Below are 16,610 nucleotides of genomic sequence, written 5' to 3' on the forward strand. Positions count from 1 at the left end.
AGTTGGTAAAATTTCTTTTTATTCAATTTAATTTAATTCAAAAATCAAATTGAAATGTAGATGAATCAACAAACAACAAGTGTTAAGTGGTGAGAAAGGGGTTAGGTGAGGACCACAAGGGGGGACCACCCTCCCCTTGCTCCCCAAGCAAACTCACACGCAAAAGCTCCCACACGCACAAGCCAACCACACGCAAGTGCTAGCTGGTGGCCTGCCTTGGCAGCCAAGGTAACCTTGCTGGTGCCTAGCGCCATGGCTGGGCCTGCTAGCTAGCCCACATATGACCACGCACATCCAACAGGCCTCGCACGCTATGCGAGCTGCAGCTGCTGATGCGTTGCTTATGCTAGGCAGCGCCTAGCTGCTGCGATGCTTGTGGGCTGCTGAGTACAAGGTACCAGCATTCTAGCACGCTAGCATGCATGGTGCGCTAGTTGCTAGCTGGCGATGCCTAGCATGCGCATGCTGCTAGCTTGGCTCGGCATGGTGCTGCTGCTAGGCCCCTGCTAAGCCCACCGATGCTTTGGTGCATGCTGGTGTTAGCTTGCGTGCGACCAGGCGCACCAGCCCCGCAAGCATGCTCGGCCAGCAAGCCAAGCACGCGCATGCATGCTTCGCTTAAAGCACAACCATGCTTAGCGGTTGATGCCCTATGCTAGCCTAGCCTTCGCATGGCTAGGCCAATGCGGGGCTACGACTTAGCTTTAACTTGTTGTTTGCTTGATTTCTCGTCTCGTCGAATCCTAAATTCGATTCGACTTACGACGCTCGGTTTCGATGCTCTAAGCTCGATATCCGACGTCTTTGTTCGTAATACTCTAATGACTCACTTAATCCTTTGGATTAATTCGTCGTATTTGTTCAGTTACTCGATTGGGTGTGACCCGAAGGGTTCAGTTACGATTAAGCTGTAATATTAATTATACATTAATATTACTGTTCGAAAGCGACCTTCAGCTAGGCATACCGATTACTTGACCTCACTAAATAATTAGCTTTCTAATAATTCTGAACCCTCTATCGGAATAATACACTTGTTCGAAGGACACCATTCCTTTAATTTCTTTACAAATAACATTGGAGCTCCCTAAGGTGAGGAACTAGGTCGAATGTAACCCTTTTCCAACAAATCATCCAACTGAGTCTTCAACTCCTTCATCTCAGCTGGAGCCATCCTATATGGAGCTTTAGAAATAGGTCTGGTACCAGGCATTAGGTGGGTAGTGTACTCAACATCCCTCACTGGAGGCATACCAGGTTTCTCATCTGGAAATACATTAGGAAACTCCTCTACAACAAGTATACTTCCATCACCCTTCTTTACCTCACTTTTAATTTCTTGAACACTACAGAAAAACAAAGGACAACCCTTCTTAACCAGCTTGTGTAGTTGCATCGCAGAAATAATTCTCAACCCTGAACTTTTCCCCTCCTTTTTATACACCACCCTAGCCTTACTTGGGCTAATAAAAGTAACCTTTTCAGCTGCACAATCAATCTTTGCTTCATACTTTCCCACCTAAATCATACCTAGAATTACATCGAGATCCTTCAAATCCAACTCGACAAATCCGAAAGAAATTCTACCCAAGAAATGGAAATAGGTACACTCTTAAACAACTTGGAACAACTCCTCATTCTCCAGACGGAATAGACACATCTAGAGAAACTGACTCAGGACTTTCTAACTCAAGACTTCTAACTAATCTCTTAGAAATAATGGAACGGGATGCCCCCGAATCAAACAAAACTTTCACAGGCAAGGAACTTATAAGGAAAACACCAATTACCACATTATTAGCAGTTTTAGCCTCACAACTGTTCATCACGAACACGCGACCTTTTGGGGCATCTCCTACAATGCTATTGGTTCCAACCTTGGGTGTAGGTCCACTAGACTGAGGTGGTCCACATCGCTTTTAGAAATACTTTCTCTGAGGCTTCTCACTCCTTTGGTTTCCATTCCCTTTAGCATTGGACGACTGGCCTCCATTCCCTTTCCCAAAGTTCCCCTTGTTTTCCCTCCTATCTCCAGAATTCTCTTGGTACTTACCATTTGGGCTTAAGCCTCTTTTCATCCCCGTGAAAAGAGTTCAGGTTCTTCCCTTTTTCTCTAACATGCTCCATTTCCCTCCCCATGATTTCGTACAGGTGGGCTGCACGGACATAGACTTCATCTAAGGTCTCAAAAGTAACTCCCCCTAGCTTCCCTTGGAGGGTCAGGGTTAGGCCTTGCTCAAACTCTAAGCTTTGATGGTTTCGGTAGGGACTACTTCCGGGGCAAACCTCATCAACTCTATGAACTTGTTGTAGTACTCATTAATAGACATGTTCCCCATTCTCAGGTTGGTAAACTCGATGCAAATCTGCTTTCTCAGGTAGGAAGGGTAAAATTTCTCCCTTAAGGCTTCCTTAAACTCCTCCCACCCAAAGTTTGGTCTTTTCAACAACTCATCCTTTCTTTGGGCCCACCATAAGTTAGCTTCCTCCCTCAAATAGTAAACACCATTATTCACCCTCAGCTCACTTGGGAAATTAATAGCATCAAATAACTTGTCAAACTCCCTAATCTAGTTTTCAAGGCTGGCTAGGTTTTCCTTTCCCAAGTAAGCAGGTGGTTTGGCTGCAGCAACTCTCTTAAAAACTTCACTATAAGAGTTAAGGTCAGAATTTCGGTCTTCCTTGTTCACCACTTTCATGATGTTTTCAGTGATATGGGTTAACTTTCTAAGGACCTTCCCTACTTTGGAACCAGTGCGCTTACTTCTCACTTGGTCTCTCATCCTTGCAGAGATACTTCCTGGGTATACATTGAAAATTAAAACAAGTTCTACTCACATAAGCATTTAATTCGCTTATTAACATAAAGAAAATTTTAATAAAAAATAACTTCATCTAATTAATAATTAAAGAGAAGTACAACTTTTCCATCTAAGGCAATTATTGAAAGCTATAAACATAATCATAGTTCAATCATTCAAGCAACACTTTCAGCATAGTCATCTTCATCCGGATCATAGTCATGATCATCTCACTTGGACTTATCTCTATCACTTGGGTCAGTCATGAAAGTTGGGTTATAGCCACTATAGCTTGGAGTACGATCTGAAGAACTTGACCCTGATTCACTTAGATTATTGTCCGGGCCTAGAGTGTAACTTGGGCTTTTGATTGGGCTCACATCACCACGAGGTTGGTTTGAAGAAACATTGGCTTTTGAACTTTCTGACTTGGTTATTTTTTATTGACAGCTTAGGTACGAGTTCTAGACCTTTTTGCAATATGAAAGTGAACTTTTGGACTTGGATGTTTTGGAGGTTTATAGCTTGGAGTACGAGTAGAAGAAGGGTAATTCTTGCTCCTACCAAGAGGTGGTATGGACTTATCACTAGATGACACAAACTCATGAGGGTCTTTGCGGTATGTTGGGCATTTAAGTAGTACATTTTCTCATCTTCTCTCAATGAAGTGTTTGCTGGGAGTTTAGGAAATTTCACAATTCTCCTCCTAGGTTAAAACTTACGTTCCACATAGTGCAAGTCTCTCTTAAGGCTAGAGATGCTTGCTAACCACTTCCCTCATGATGGTGTTTTTTCATTCCACAACCCATTCTTCTTGATCACATCCCCACATTTGTCAAAGAGAGGTTGATATTTGGGAACTCTAGGTAGATGGGCTAAGGCCAAAAGAACCATACACGGTGGTTGGGTCAAAGCTTCTAGGTTATACTTCTCATAAATGTTTATGGACAAAGCAACAATTCCAGTAATAAACTCACTAACTGTGACTCCATCATCTTTCAAGTAATCCAAGTTAAAGTAATTCTTTCTTATATCATCAGTCATTTCCATCTGTTTCACAAACACATTCAAAACAATCAATTTAATGTTGAATCACATAAACAATTCAATTCAATTCAAAATCCATTTGTAATAAGCAATTCATAACTCAATCAACCAAGTATAACTCAAGATCACCCAACCATGGGTAATAGCTCAAAAATTTCGGACCTATAGACCATACCCTAAGGTGTTTTAATACCAACTTTAATGCACACATAATCACACAACTCAAGTTTCAATTCTTTTTATTTTCGAAAATAATAATAATGTACTTAATTCATGATATAGGACGGTCGAGCCCGCGTCTCCCAGGAAAGTTACCTACAGCGTCGAGGAGAGCCTTTCCTAGGTAGAGAGGCGTACCTATTATAGGCCTCCGTAGAGAACCCGAGCATCCTTTTCTCAATCATCTTTCCACAAATAGAAAAATAGTTTTATATATAAAAATAATGCTTTTGACTTTCACACACAAATGCAAAACTCTATCTATCCTATATGCCCTCTTAAGTCTACTCACAACTTTTATAATTATTCCCAATTTTAATATTTTTAGGACCTTGAAAACTGATACCACTTTGTAACACCCCCAAATCTCCCTCTACGAAAATACTAGTATAACACGTATAATTATACCGTAGAGATAGACTTAGTCGTATTACCGCCACGTGATTACGCAAGGCTACTCAAACTACTAACCAAAACCAATACTTTGCAGCAGAAACTCAAACTCTTTCTTTATTAATAATAACAATAAATAGAAACCATTGTCATAAGTACTCATAATTAGACAAAGACCAACATTCCTAATATAGGTGAAGAACATTTCCGGGACTCCCATATGCTCAATTCTTGACTCCACCTGAAATTAGTTAACACTGCTTACCATTACAGTAAATAGGGCGAACCAAAACAAATAAGAAATACAGATTAGCAAAATATGCTAAGTACGATAAGTGCAAGATAAGTAAATTCAATTTATTTGCAAACATGATTTTATAACCAAATTCCAATAATTAATCCAATGAATTCCAAAACTCATGATTTCAAATCAATTCCAATAATTCAATAATTCGATGAAACGATTTATAAAACCAATTCCTCCTTTGAAAACCAATTCCTCTTTCGAAAACCAATTCTCAAATATTATCAAAATAATTCCAATAACTCAATAATAATGATTAATAAATCAATTATTTTTGAAAACTCAACCTCCTCTCTAAGTGTGCACACCCCCCAAGCTAGCCTCCAACTATTTCAAGGCAATTCTTGGAGAAAGACTAGGTCATACAAAGTCCATAGCTTTCAATGAATCCACATAGTGGGATTAATATAATAATTAAGCTTGTAAAGCTTTTTAAATAATTCAATAAACCTCTTTAACTCAATAATTCCAATAAATAACTCAAACTCCTTTTTAATTAAATTCAACATGCTTTTAAAATCAACCTTTTAATAAATACTTGAGAATTAAATCTCATATTAATAACTTTTCAAAATCAATAACTCTTCCTTGGAAAAACCTTTTATTTAATTCATCAAAATTTTCAAATCAATTCCTTTATTCAAACATGGTAAGTAATTCAAACCATTCAAAACATGGTATAACATCAATTCTACAATTTATTTAAAAAACCAATTATTTTAACATGCTTTTATTTCAAAAATCATAATTCAATTCAATTTAATTCAATCATCATGAAAATCATATAAAACATGCTTATTTAATCCAACCAATTTCAAAGGTATCTAGTCACCTAAACGTACCTTTGGTCCTTGATCAACACACACAAAGAAATTACAAGAACTTGGATCAAACACACCCTACAAATAAATATAACCTTAATTAATATAAGGTTAAAAAAATAATAACATCAATTAAATTAAAAACCCCCCAACTCTATATGTTCATGAACCTTTTAAATTATTTTTCATAAGCATGAATAAAAATCTAATGTTATTTATTTAAAATTACTCATAATAATTTTTATAAATCTCATATAATAATAATAATAATTAATTAAATAAGAGAATAGAAGAACAAGAGGTAGAAAATCAAGTAAAAAACGAGAAGAAGGCGGTGGCACAGTGGGACAGTTGGCGGCTGCCGGAGCTTTGGTCGGCGGTGGTGATCGGCAGCAGGTGGCGGCCGACGGTGGAGGGTGGTGGGTGTGGTGATTGGTGGTGGTGGCGCAAGAAAAGAAAAAAGAGAAGAGAAAATTATAAAGAGAGATTAAGAGAGAATTAGAGAATTTGGTGGGAATGTTTAGCCATGAATCAATGGGTATTTATAGGCTAGCTCATGCATGAATTATGGTAATAGAATGTAGGAAGAATTATGGTAAAAAGAATTAAGGAAATTACTTGGAGAAGAGTGTTAAGGAAATATGGAAAGTTTGAGATTAAGGTGATTAAGAATAATAAAATTAAGGAAAGTATGTTGTCATGAAAAATAATATGGCAAAAGGAGTTTTCTTTGAGAATAATCAAGGATGAAATAAGGTAGGGAAATAAGATGATCAAATATTTAAGATATGGGAAATAAAAATTAAGGAAAATGATATATTTAAGGGAGATAATTAAAAATACAATTTACCAAAATAATTCACCAAAAATCCAACCTTGGTAGCCGAAATTTTTGAGCTTCCATAGCTCAAAATTTCAGACACCCTATGTAGTATTTAGGGAAATTTTTTATCTAGATTTAAGGGATTAAAAATAATTATGTAAATAATATATATTGTATAAAATAATTAATTAAGAGAATACCAATTATTCACTAAATAAATTAACTAAGAAAATCAGAATTTTGCACACTAGGAAAATATGAAATTAATTGCCAATTAATGGGTATTTTCAGACCTCCTCGTTTAAATAATAAAATATAATTTTTTCTTGATTAAAATATCCAAAATATTTATAAATAATCCAATTTTTAAATTAAAATAAATGGATAATAAATCTTATTCAAAATCCAAAAATAATAGTTATGTTTTAAAATACTTTTGGCGCCAAAATTCAAATATCATTTTGGCTCAAAAATTCAAATAGTTGAATAAATTACTAAAATACCCTTTTTAGAAAATAATAATTAATTAATTAATTAGAAAATACTTTCAAAAATACGGGGTATTACAATAATACAACCATTCTCCAAGTTATGAGAAAGGGCTAGTGGCTTATTGGGTCTCGTACACACGGATGTATGCGGACAAATGAGTAGAACCGCAAGAAACGGTTATCGCTATTTTATCACATTCACGGACGACTATAGTAGATATGGCTATGTCTACCTAATGTCGCACAAATCTGAATCCTTTGAGAAATTCAAAGAATTTCTGAGTGAAGTGGAAAATCAGCTTGGCAAGAAAATCAAATCCCTTCGATTAGATCGAGGTGGCGAGTATTTGAGCTACGAATTCGACGACCATCTGAAAGAACATGGTATTCTCTCAGAATTGACACCTCCTAGAACTCCACAATGGAATGGAGTGTCCGAGAGGAGAAATCAAACTCTGTTAGACATGGTTCGATCCATGATGGGTCTTACCGATCTTCCTATCTCTATTTGGGGACATGCACTTCAAACCGCGACACTAAGTGTGAACCGTGCTCCGTCAAAAGCTGTCAAAAAGACTCCATATGAATTATGGACAAAGAAACTTCTACAGTTGTCTTTTCTTAATATTTGGGGTTGCGAAGCATATGTCAAAAAACTCATGTCCGATAAGCTTGCACAAAAATCAGACAAATGTTTCTTTATGGGGTATACAAAAGAAACAAAGGGGTATTACTTCTACAACCAATCTGAGAACAAAGTATGTGTTGCTCGAGATGGTGTCTTTTTAGAAAAGAAGCATTTTTCCAAAACGACAAGTGGGAGAAAAATCAAACTTGATGAAGTTCGAGAAGATGAGCAACAAAGTCAAACTGACAATCAAAGTGCTTTGGAAGCAGCTGTTTATAAAAGTCAAAGTCAAACCGACAATATTCAAAGTCAAACTGACAATACAAATGCTCAAAATATTACCCAGCGTAGGTCGTAAAGGCCAAGATCTCAACCAGACAGATACACCAGTGTTGTCTTAACTGAAAATCAAGACATCCTAGTTATGGATTAAGATGAGCCAATGACATACAAACAAGCTATGACGAGTCCCGACTCTGCAAAATGGCAAGAACCCATGAAATCCAAAATAGACTCCATGTTTGAAAACCAAGTCTTGGACTTGGTTGATTTGCCAGAAGGTTATACACCTATCGGTTGCAAATGGATTTTCAAATTGAAAACCGACAATGATGGAGTTGTATATGTATACAAAGCTAGACTGGTGGCAAAAGGTTACAGGCAAATTCACAGCGTTGATTATGATGAAACCTTTTCGCCAGTCACCATGCTTAAATCCGTCCGGATTATCTTAGCAATTGCCGAATATTATAATTATGAGATATGGCAAATGGACGACAAAACCGCCTTTCTTAATAGGATTTTGGAAGAAATTGTGTACATGACACAACCCAAAGTTTTTGTAGATCCAAACAATACTGGGAAGGTATGAAAGCTTAAGAAATCCATTTATGGATTAAAGCAAGCAAGCAGAAGTTGGAATCTGCAATTCGATGAAGCCATTAGCAAGTTTTGTTTTATCAAGAATCTAGATGAGTCTTGTGTTTACAAGAAGGTCAGTAGGAGCGACATCGCATTCCTTGTCCTATATATCGATGACATATTACTCGTTGGAAACAACATTCCAAGGCTGGTGTCTGTAAAGACTTGGCTTGGAAAGTGTTTTTCAATGAAGGACTTGGGAGAGGAACAGTACATATTGGGCATCAAGATCTACAGGGATAGATCTAATAGGATGATTGGAATGAGCCAAAGTACTTATATTGATAAGGTATTGGCACGATTCAATACGGTGGAAGCCAATAGAGGCCACCTACCCATGTCTCATAGCATAACTCTCAGCAAGAAATAGTGTCCAAAGACACCTAATGAGCAAGAGAAAATGAGTAAGATTCCATATGCTTCGCTTATTGGATCGATCATGTATGCCATGATATGTACAAGACCGGATATATCGTATGCCTTGAGTGCTACGAGCCAATACCAATCAGACCCAGGAGAGGCGCACTGGACTACGGCAAAAAATATCCTAAAGTACCTGAAAAGGAACAAGGATAAATTTCTGGTATATGGTGTGAGTAAGGATTTGGTTATTGAAGGTTATACCGACACAAGCTTCCAGGCTGACAGAGACAACTTCAAGTCACAATCGGGATACATGTTTTGTCTTAATGGAGGAGCGCTTAGTTGGAAGAGTGTTAAGCAAAGCACGACTGCAGATTCTACAACTGAAGCCGTATAGTTGGCAGCTTCTGAAGCAGCTAAGGAGGCAGTTTGGATTCGTAAGTTCGTTGGTGAACTTGGTGTTGTTCACTCAATAAAGGGACCAATAAACCTCTATTGTGATAATAGTGGGGCTATTTCTCAAGCTAGGGAGCCAAGGGAACATCAGAAAGTTAAACATGTCATGAGGCGATTTCACATAATAAGGTAATGGAAGTCCGAGGGTGAAATCAGAATTTGCAAGATTGGAACGTACGACAATGTCGCCAATCCACTCACTAAACCTTTGCCTCAAGTTAAACACAAAAAGCACGTTGAGGCAATGGGAATCAGGCATATTGGAGATTGGCTTTGATTTCCCTGTTTGTGTGTTTTAATTAAGTTGTGGAGATCTTAATGTAAAACACTAAGTTAAACCATTCATATAAGGAGTAATCTTAATTTTTCGCAAATTACTATTCCATTTCTATTTAATTGTGGTTTATAATTGATTAATGAGTCCATTTGATTGGAGAATATTCAAAATTAGGTATCAAGACAATGTCTTGGATAAATAAACACCTATTAAGTGAACGTTGAATATCATATCGAGATTATCCCTAATCAAGGTCATTTGAAAGTTGGACGACTAATGACCATGCGAGATTAGTGTGTAGTATGATTTATAGCACTGTTTCTTGTGCTACGAGGACAAGAATGTCATAAATCATTTGCACATGTATTAGTTTGGAACTATACCAGATCGACCTATGAGAATACTTTAAGAGATTTAACAATCGTCATAAGTATATTACTCATTATGGCTATCGGAACCTCTTTCCTCGACCATGAGTATTGTTAGTTCTTTTGTTTGATTGCTAGTTCGTTTTGATGTTGTCAAACTTTTTCTGTACAAGAGGGTTATAAAGGCAACACTCGGACGGCTAGGGCCTCTTAGTAAGGGAAGTTAACAATGCAAGACTGAGAATGTCCCCCTATTAACAGTAGGGAACATGTCTTTGTTATTTATAAGGCCTCTCGAAGAGCGAGACTGTGAAAATGCATGGTCGTGCTCAGATGGATTTTAGAAATCATCTGCTTATTGACAGTCAAACTTAGAAATCGAGAAACACTTCTAGACATAGTAAGGATGACGAAGAATCTTACCTTATAGTTCATGAAGAGGCATTAAGTGACATATGAAACAGGCTATACATAAACAACACACTTGTCTGGAAGGACAAGTGGGAGATTGAAAGGAATGGTGTCCTTCCAACAAGTGTATTATTCCGATAGAGGGTTCAGAATTAATTAGGAAAGCTAATTATTTAGAAAGTAACTTAGGATCCCAAAGTAAAGAAAAAACACTAGCAAAGTAACAAATAATTTAAACATGGGGAATAGGTAATTGCATTGATTTCTAAAGATTGAGAGAAAAAAAATACTTAAATAAAAGGGCTTATTCAATGAAATTCACCGCTATATCACTCGACAAAAAGGCTGCTTCAATGGAATTCACTTCAATCATGGGAGAAGCAAGGTAGAATTTGGGCAAAGTGCAATGCACTAATTTCATCTGATGATTGAATTCTTGTTGTAAAAAAGCAATTTGTACTTTTCTAGCAGAAATTTCAGCCCTGATCTTGGTAAGAATACTAGATGTTACACGCAATACATTCAAATCTGGGTTTAAAGACCTAGAATTTACATGATATTGCTACAAAAATTGATTTCCTTCATTAACAAGCTGATTTTATTAAAATTCTAGGTAAATTTCATGATCATTGATGACTCGTTGTAATTGTATTCAAGTATTCAAATTTAGTTCCATTGTTGGTGAGAACCGAGAAAAACAATTACGAAAAATTTGAAAAGTGGAAGAAAAAAATATAAAATGGGCCCTTTCTTTAAGGCCCTTTTCGGTTGTGAGGAAATGGGAGGAAAAGAAAAGAAAGGAAAATTATGGCTTTCTATGTTTGGCTCTAAAAATAAACGAAATTTGATAGGAAATGAAGGGAAATGGAAGGAATTCTCTTTTCACAAAATCTTCCCTTTCCTTTCCTCTCTAAATTGGAGGAATTTCACCAGGGTCGTCTCTAACTTTTAGGAGACCCTGTGCTATTAAAAAAAGTAGAAATTCTAGAATAGACCTGGTGCACAATAACTTATTGTGCACCCAACCATCTAGTATATCATTTGAAATGTGATTATATCATACGAAATGTGATTATATCATTTCAAAAGTGACTACATCATCCAGAAACTAATTATGTAAATGTATCATTCAAAAAGTGAAGTTATCATTAAAAAAAGTATCAAATAGTAATTATATCACTCGAAAGATAATTATATCATCCAAAAGATAATTATATTATCTGACTAAATTGTTTAAATACGAATGTTGAAAGGAATGGTGTCCTTCAAACAAGTGTATTATTCCGATAGAGGGTTCGAAATTATTAGAAAGTTAATTCTTCAGTAAGGTCAAGTGATCGGAATGCCTTGGTGGAGGCCGCTTCCGATCAGTAATAATAATATATAATTAATATTACAACTTAATCTTGACTAAACCCTTCGGGTCGCACCCTAATCGAGTAACCGATCCGAGACGACGAATCAATCTGAAGGATTAGATAAGTCAATAAAGTATTACGAACAAAGACGTCGAATATCAAGCTTAGAGCGTCGAAACCGAGCGTCATAAATCGAGTCGGATTTAGAATTCGACGAGACAAGAAATCAAGCAAGCATAAGTACGAGCTAAGCCGTAGCCTCGCATTCGCCTAGCCATGCGAGTGCTAGGCTAGCCTAGGCCACCAACCGCATCGCAAGGCATGCCGCAAGCCAAGCATGCATATGCGTGCTAGGCTTGCTAGTCGAGCATGCTTGCGGGGCTGGTGCTCGTGGCCACAAGCAAGCTAGCAGTTGGCGTGCCATGCGTGCTTGCGTGTTAGCATGCTGGGCCTCGCACCTAGCCACTCGTACCATCGCAGCAGCTGGGCATCGCCCAGCACACGCACATCGCACAGCACACGCAATGCAGCAGCAGCAGCCCGCATTGTGTGCGTGGCCTACTTGCTGCGCACATGCGTGTGCGAGCTGGCCAGCCAGCCCAACCTTGGTGCTAAGCGCCAGCTGGGCAGCCTTGGCAACCAAGGCAGGCTGCCAGCCAGCTGTGCATGGGCTAGCATCCGGTCAAAGTGGGGACCGGTCTTGGTGGCTTGCTTGGGGAGCAAGTGGTGTTTGGTCCCCCCCCTCTCTTTAGTGGTCCTCACCTACCCTTGCTCACCATTTGCCACTTGGCGCTTGTTGATTCACTTGCATTTTAATTTGTTTTTGGATTAAAATAAATTGAGAAAAATGCAATTCTCCCACATTGATGGGAAATGTGAAATCAAGACTCCCTTCCCTATATATACCCATGTTTTGGGTTTAGGAAGAAGCACTTGAGTTGAACTCAATAAGGCATCTCCTTATAAGTGAGAAAACCTTTAAGTTCGTAATACTCTAGTATTTCAATAACCTTCAGAGTAGAGACCGCTCAGGTCGGGTCGAGGGTGTAAGCCGTCGGAAGCTTATGCACTTGCGAAGCTAGAGCTTTCAAGTAAGAGCTCGTAAGCAAGCGAAGCACGCGTCGAGGGTAAGATTGTATTTTCTCTTTCTCTCTCTCTTTGTTGTTTAATTATGTGATTGCATGTTTAGTTACATTAATTAGTGTGCGGGTCTTGGGCGGGTTTCATTCCGCGTAGTGGTGGACACTACAAAACCCAACAACTATATTATTCAAAATATGGCTCACAACAAGATAATTATATCATCTAAAAAAGTGATTATATCATCTAGAATGTGACTATATTATTTGAGGATGTCAAATATTGGGTCTATATTAATTTATTGTAGATCGGGTCCATACATGATTTGCGGTAAAAAAAAATTGTAGAATTTGATAAAAGGCTCAAACCTTGCTCTTACTTTCAATCATTGGGTGTATATATAATACAAGATATTCAAAAGATATGGTCAAATCAAAAGATACACACAATAATAGCAATACCCAATTATCCTAAAATTAAGGAAACAATCTACCAAAAATATATCCTAATAATCCTAACACCCCCCCCCCCTCACGTTGGGGCATATAACTTGTGAAGAAAATTATCGAACTGAGTTTTTCCGAGAGCCTTAGTGAACACGTTGGCTAGTTGAGCATACGTAGGAACATAAGAGGGATCGATCAGACCAACTTTTATAGCATCACGAACAAAATGATAATCAATTTCTATGTGTTTCGTTCATTCATGAAAAACAAGATTCTTTGCAATGTGGAGTGCCGATTGACTATCGCAAAAGAGTTTAATCGCCTTTGGATGATGCACACCCAAACTCAATTCAACCATTTTAACTCACAAGTTATAGCGGCCATGGAGCGATATTTTGCTTCTGCTAAAGATTTTGAAACTGTATTTTGTTTCTTGGTTTTCCATGAAATAGGAGAATGACCAAGAAAGGCTAACCATCCTGTCAAAGATCGATGTGTTACAGGCCAGGACATGCAGCCCAATTAGAATCACACCAACCCTGCAGAGTCAAATCACTACCAGATCGTAACAAAATACCTTAGCCAGGAGTACCTTTTAAATATCTCACAACCCTTAAGGCCGCTTCCCAGTGCTCTATTCTTGGTTCTTGCATAAATTGAGACAAGACATGAACCGAGTATGCCAAATCTGGCCATGTAACTGCTAGATAAATCAACATGCCTACAAGTCTTCGATAGGTTTCAAGATCAGAAAGAACTTCACCACTAGCTAAACCAAGCTTGTGGTTTTGTTCAATTGGAAAGCCAACAGGTTTAGATCCTAACAAACCGGCTTCAGAAATGATATCTTGAGTATACAACCTTTGACAAAGAAACAAACCTGAAGAACTCCGAGCAACCTCAGTACCAAAAAAATATTTCAAAGGGCCAAGATCTTTCATACGAAAACAATCACTGAGATAAGCTTTAAAAATCCTTAAAGCAGCGGAATCATTCCCAGAAATTATGAGATCATCAACATGCACAAGAAAATTTATTTGAATTCTTCCACTAGTGTATGTAAATAAGGAGTAATTAGAATAAGATTACAAGAAACCATAATCTTTCAAGGCCGATACAAGTTTAGCAAACCAACATCAGGGTGCTTGTTTGAGGCCATATAGAGATTTGCGAAGACGGCATACCTTATTAGGATTGGAGGAATTAAAACAAGGAGGAAGCTTCAAGTACACCTCCTCATTAAGATCTCCATGGAGAAAAGCATTGTGAACATCCATTTGATGTAACTCCCAATTTTAGAAGCTGCTATTGCAAGAAAAGCCCGAACTGTGACCAATTTAGCCACGGGTGCAAAAGTTTCGGTGTAGTCAATGCCTTCTTTTTTATGGTTGCCAAATACTACTAATCTGGATTTAACCGTTCAACAGTCCCATCAGAGTTGTATTTGATTCGATACACCCATTGACTACCAAGAGCCCGTTTTCCAGGAGGAAGATCTTCCATAGTCCATGTGCCATTATCTTCCATTGATTGAATTTCCTTTTTTATGGATTCTCACCAAACTACATCTTTCATGGCCTCCTTAAAAGACCGAAGTTCTTTGTTAGAGGTTAGAGCTGCAATAAACTTTCGATAATGCAAAGAAAAGCTGTCACAATTTATGTAATGTGCTATAGGATGTTGAGTACCTGAGGAATGCTTTGGAGACGATGTGTTAGGAGATGAAAATGGACTATTTGTAAGAATTGAATGAGTCACATAATCTCGAAGCTTAACTAACGGATATTTTCCCCGCATGCCACGACCTATTTCTTTAGCTTGAGACTCTTCAAGATGTTGATTAGAGGTTGTTTGAGGCTCGGCATTAAGTGTGGGCTGTTTGGCATTTGCTGCGGGATCTGCCACTGTTCCTGCGAGTGTGCCCTGCGACTGGGAAGTGAGCTCCACACCCCTCTATGGCCTGCAGGCATATGCCGCAGGGGGCCTGCGGAGTCCACTGGTTGCTCCTTCCTAGTAGGCTCTTTGAGACGGGATGCACTAGCATCTTACGGCTGGGCACAGTGGTCTGTTCCAGCACCCACTCCTAGCTCATTCTCCTTATACACATCATTTAAACCCTGAACTCCCTCACTGACATATGGAGGGTCATCATCTTCCGGAGGAAATCCGCAAAGTCATAATCCACATCAAGATGCGTGGGAACAATATTTTTCGGGACAATGCTCAAAGAATCCAGATCAAGAAACGGAAACACATCTTCAAAAAATTTATCATGAGAGACAAAAAATTCTTTTGAATCAAGGTCAAAAATATTCCATCCTTTCTTTCCGAATGGATATCCGACAAAAACACATTTTCTACTTCTACTAGCAAACTTGTCCCCATTTGTCTTTTGATTTATTATGAGCAAAGCAAAGATACCCAAACATGCGAATGGTGTTGTAACTAGGGGGTGTGCCAAATAAAATTTCATATGGCGTTTTATTTTGCAACAATGGAGAAGGAGTACGATTAATTAAATGAACGACTGCTAGAACACTCTCCCCCCATAAAAATATCAGCAAATTAGCCTGAAATCTCAATGCTCTTCCTACAATTAGAATGTGTTTGTGATTTCTCTCAACCCTCCCATTTTGTTGAGGAGTCCCTACACATGATGTTTAAAACAATATGCCTGTAGCAGAAAAATAATTACGTAAATAATTAAATTTAGTCCCATTATCACTTTAAACCACTTTAATTGTTTGAGAAAACTGTCGATCAACCATTGCAACAAAAGACATAAACATACGAAACACCTCAGTTTTATTAATGAGCAAATAAACCCAAACGGCTCGAGAAAAATCATCAACAATAGTTAAAAACATATCCAGCACCACAAGAAGAGGGATGTCTATAAGATCCCTACAAACGATAAATTTTCTCAAATATCCGGGATGCCTTATTCTCACTTAAAGGAAATTTATCTCTAGGGTGTTTAGCACGAAAACAAATCTCACATGCTTTATTTAAACTACCCGTAAAATTACCAACCGGAGGGAGAACTTTTACCAATTTTCTGACGGATGACCCATTCTTTTATGCCACAACTCTAAAGTAGAATAAGAACCATATACCACAACATGTTGCACTGAAGCAGAGTCATCGAAGTAGTATAGTCCATCTCGCCTAACACTCGTTCCAATTAGCTCCCTCGATTGGTCTTGTATAGCACACATAAAAGAATTAAATTGGACAGTACATTGCATTTCATCAATTAATTGTGAAACTTAATTCCGGAACAAAAAGGACATTTTTTAGTGTAATTTTCGTTACAAGCGAACCGAATCCTCCTTAGTTGCTATCACCGATTTACCATTCGGAAGCCCAACGGGACAATGCCTTACATCATGCGTATCAAACA

This window comes from Chenopodium quinoa, unplaced genomic scaffold (assembly GCF_001683475.1).
Source record: "Chenopodium quinoa cultivar QQ74 unplaced genomic scaffold, ASM168347v1, whole genome shotgun sequence".
NCBI classification, from domain to species: Eukaryota; Viridiplantae; Streptophyta; class Magnoliopsida; order Caryophyllales; family Amaranthaceae; genus Chenopodium; species Chenopodium quinoa.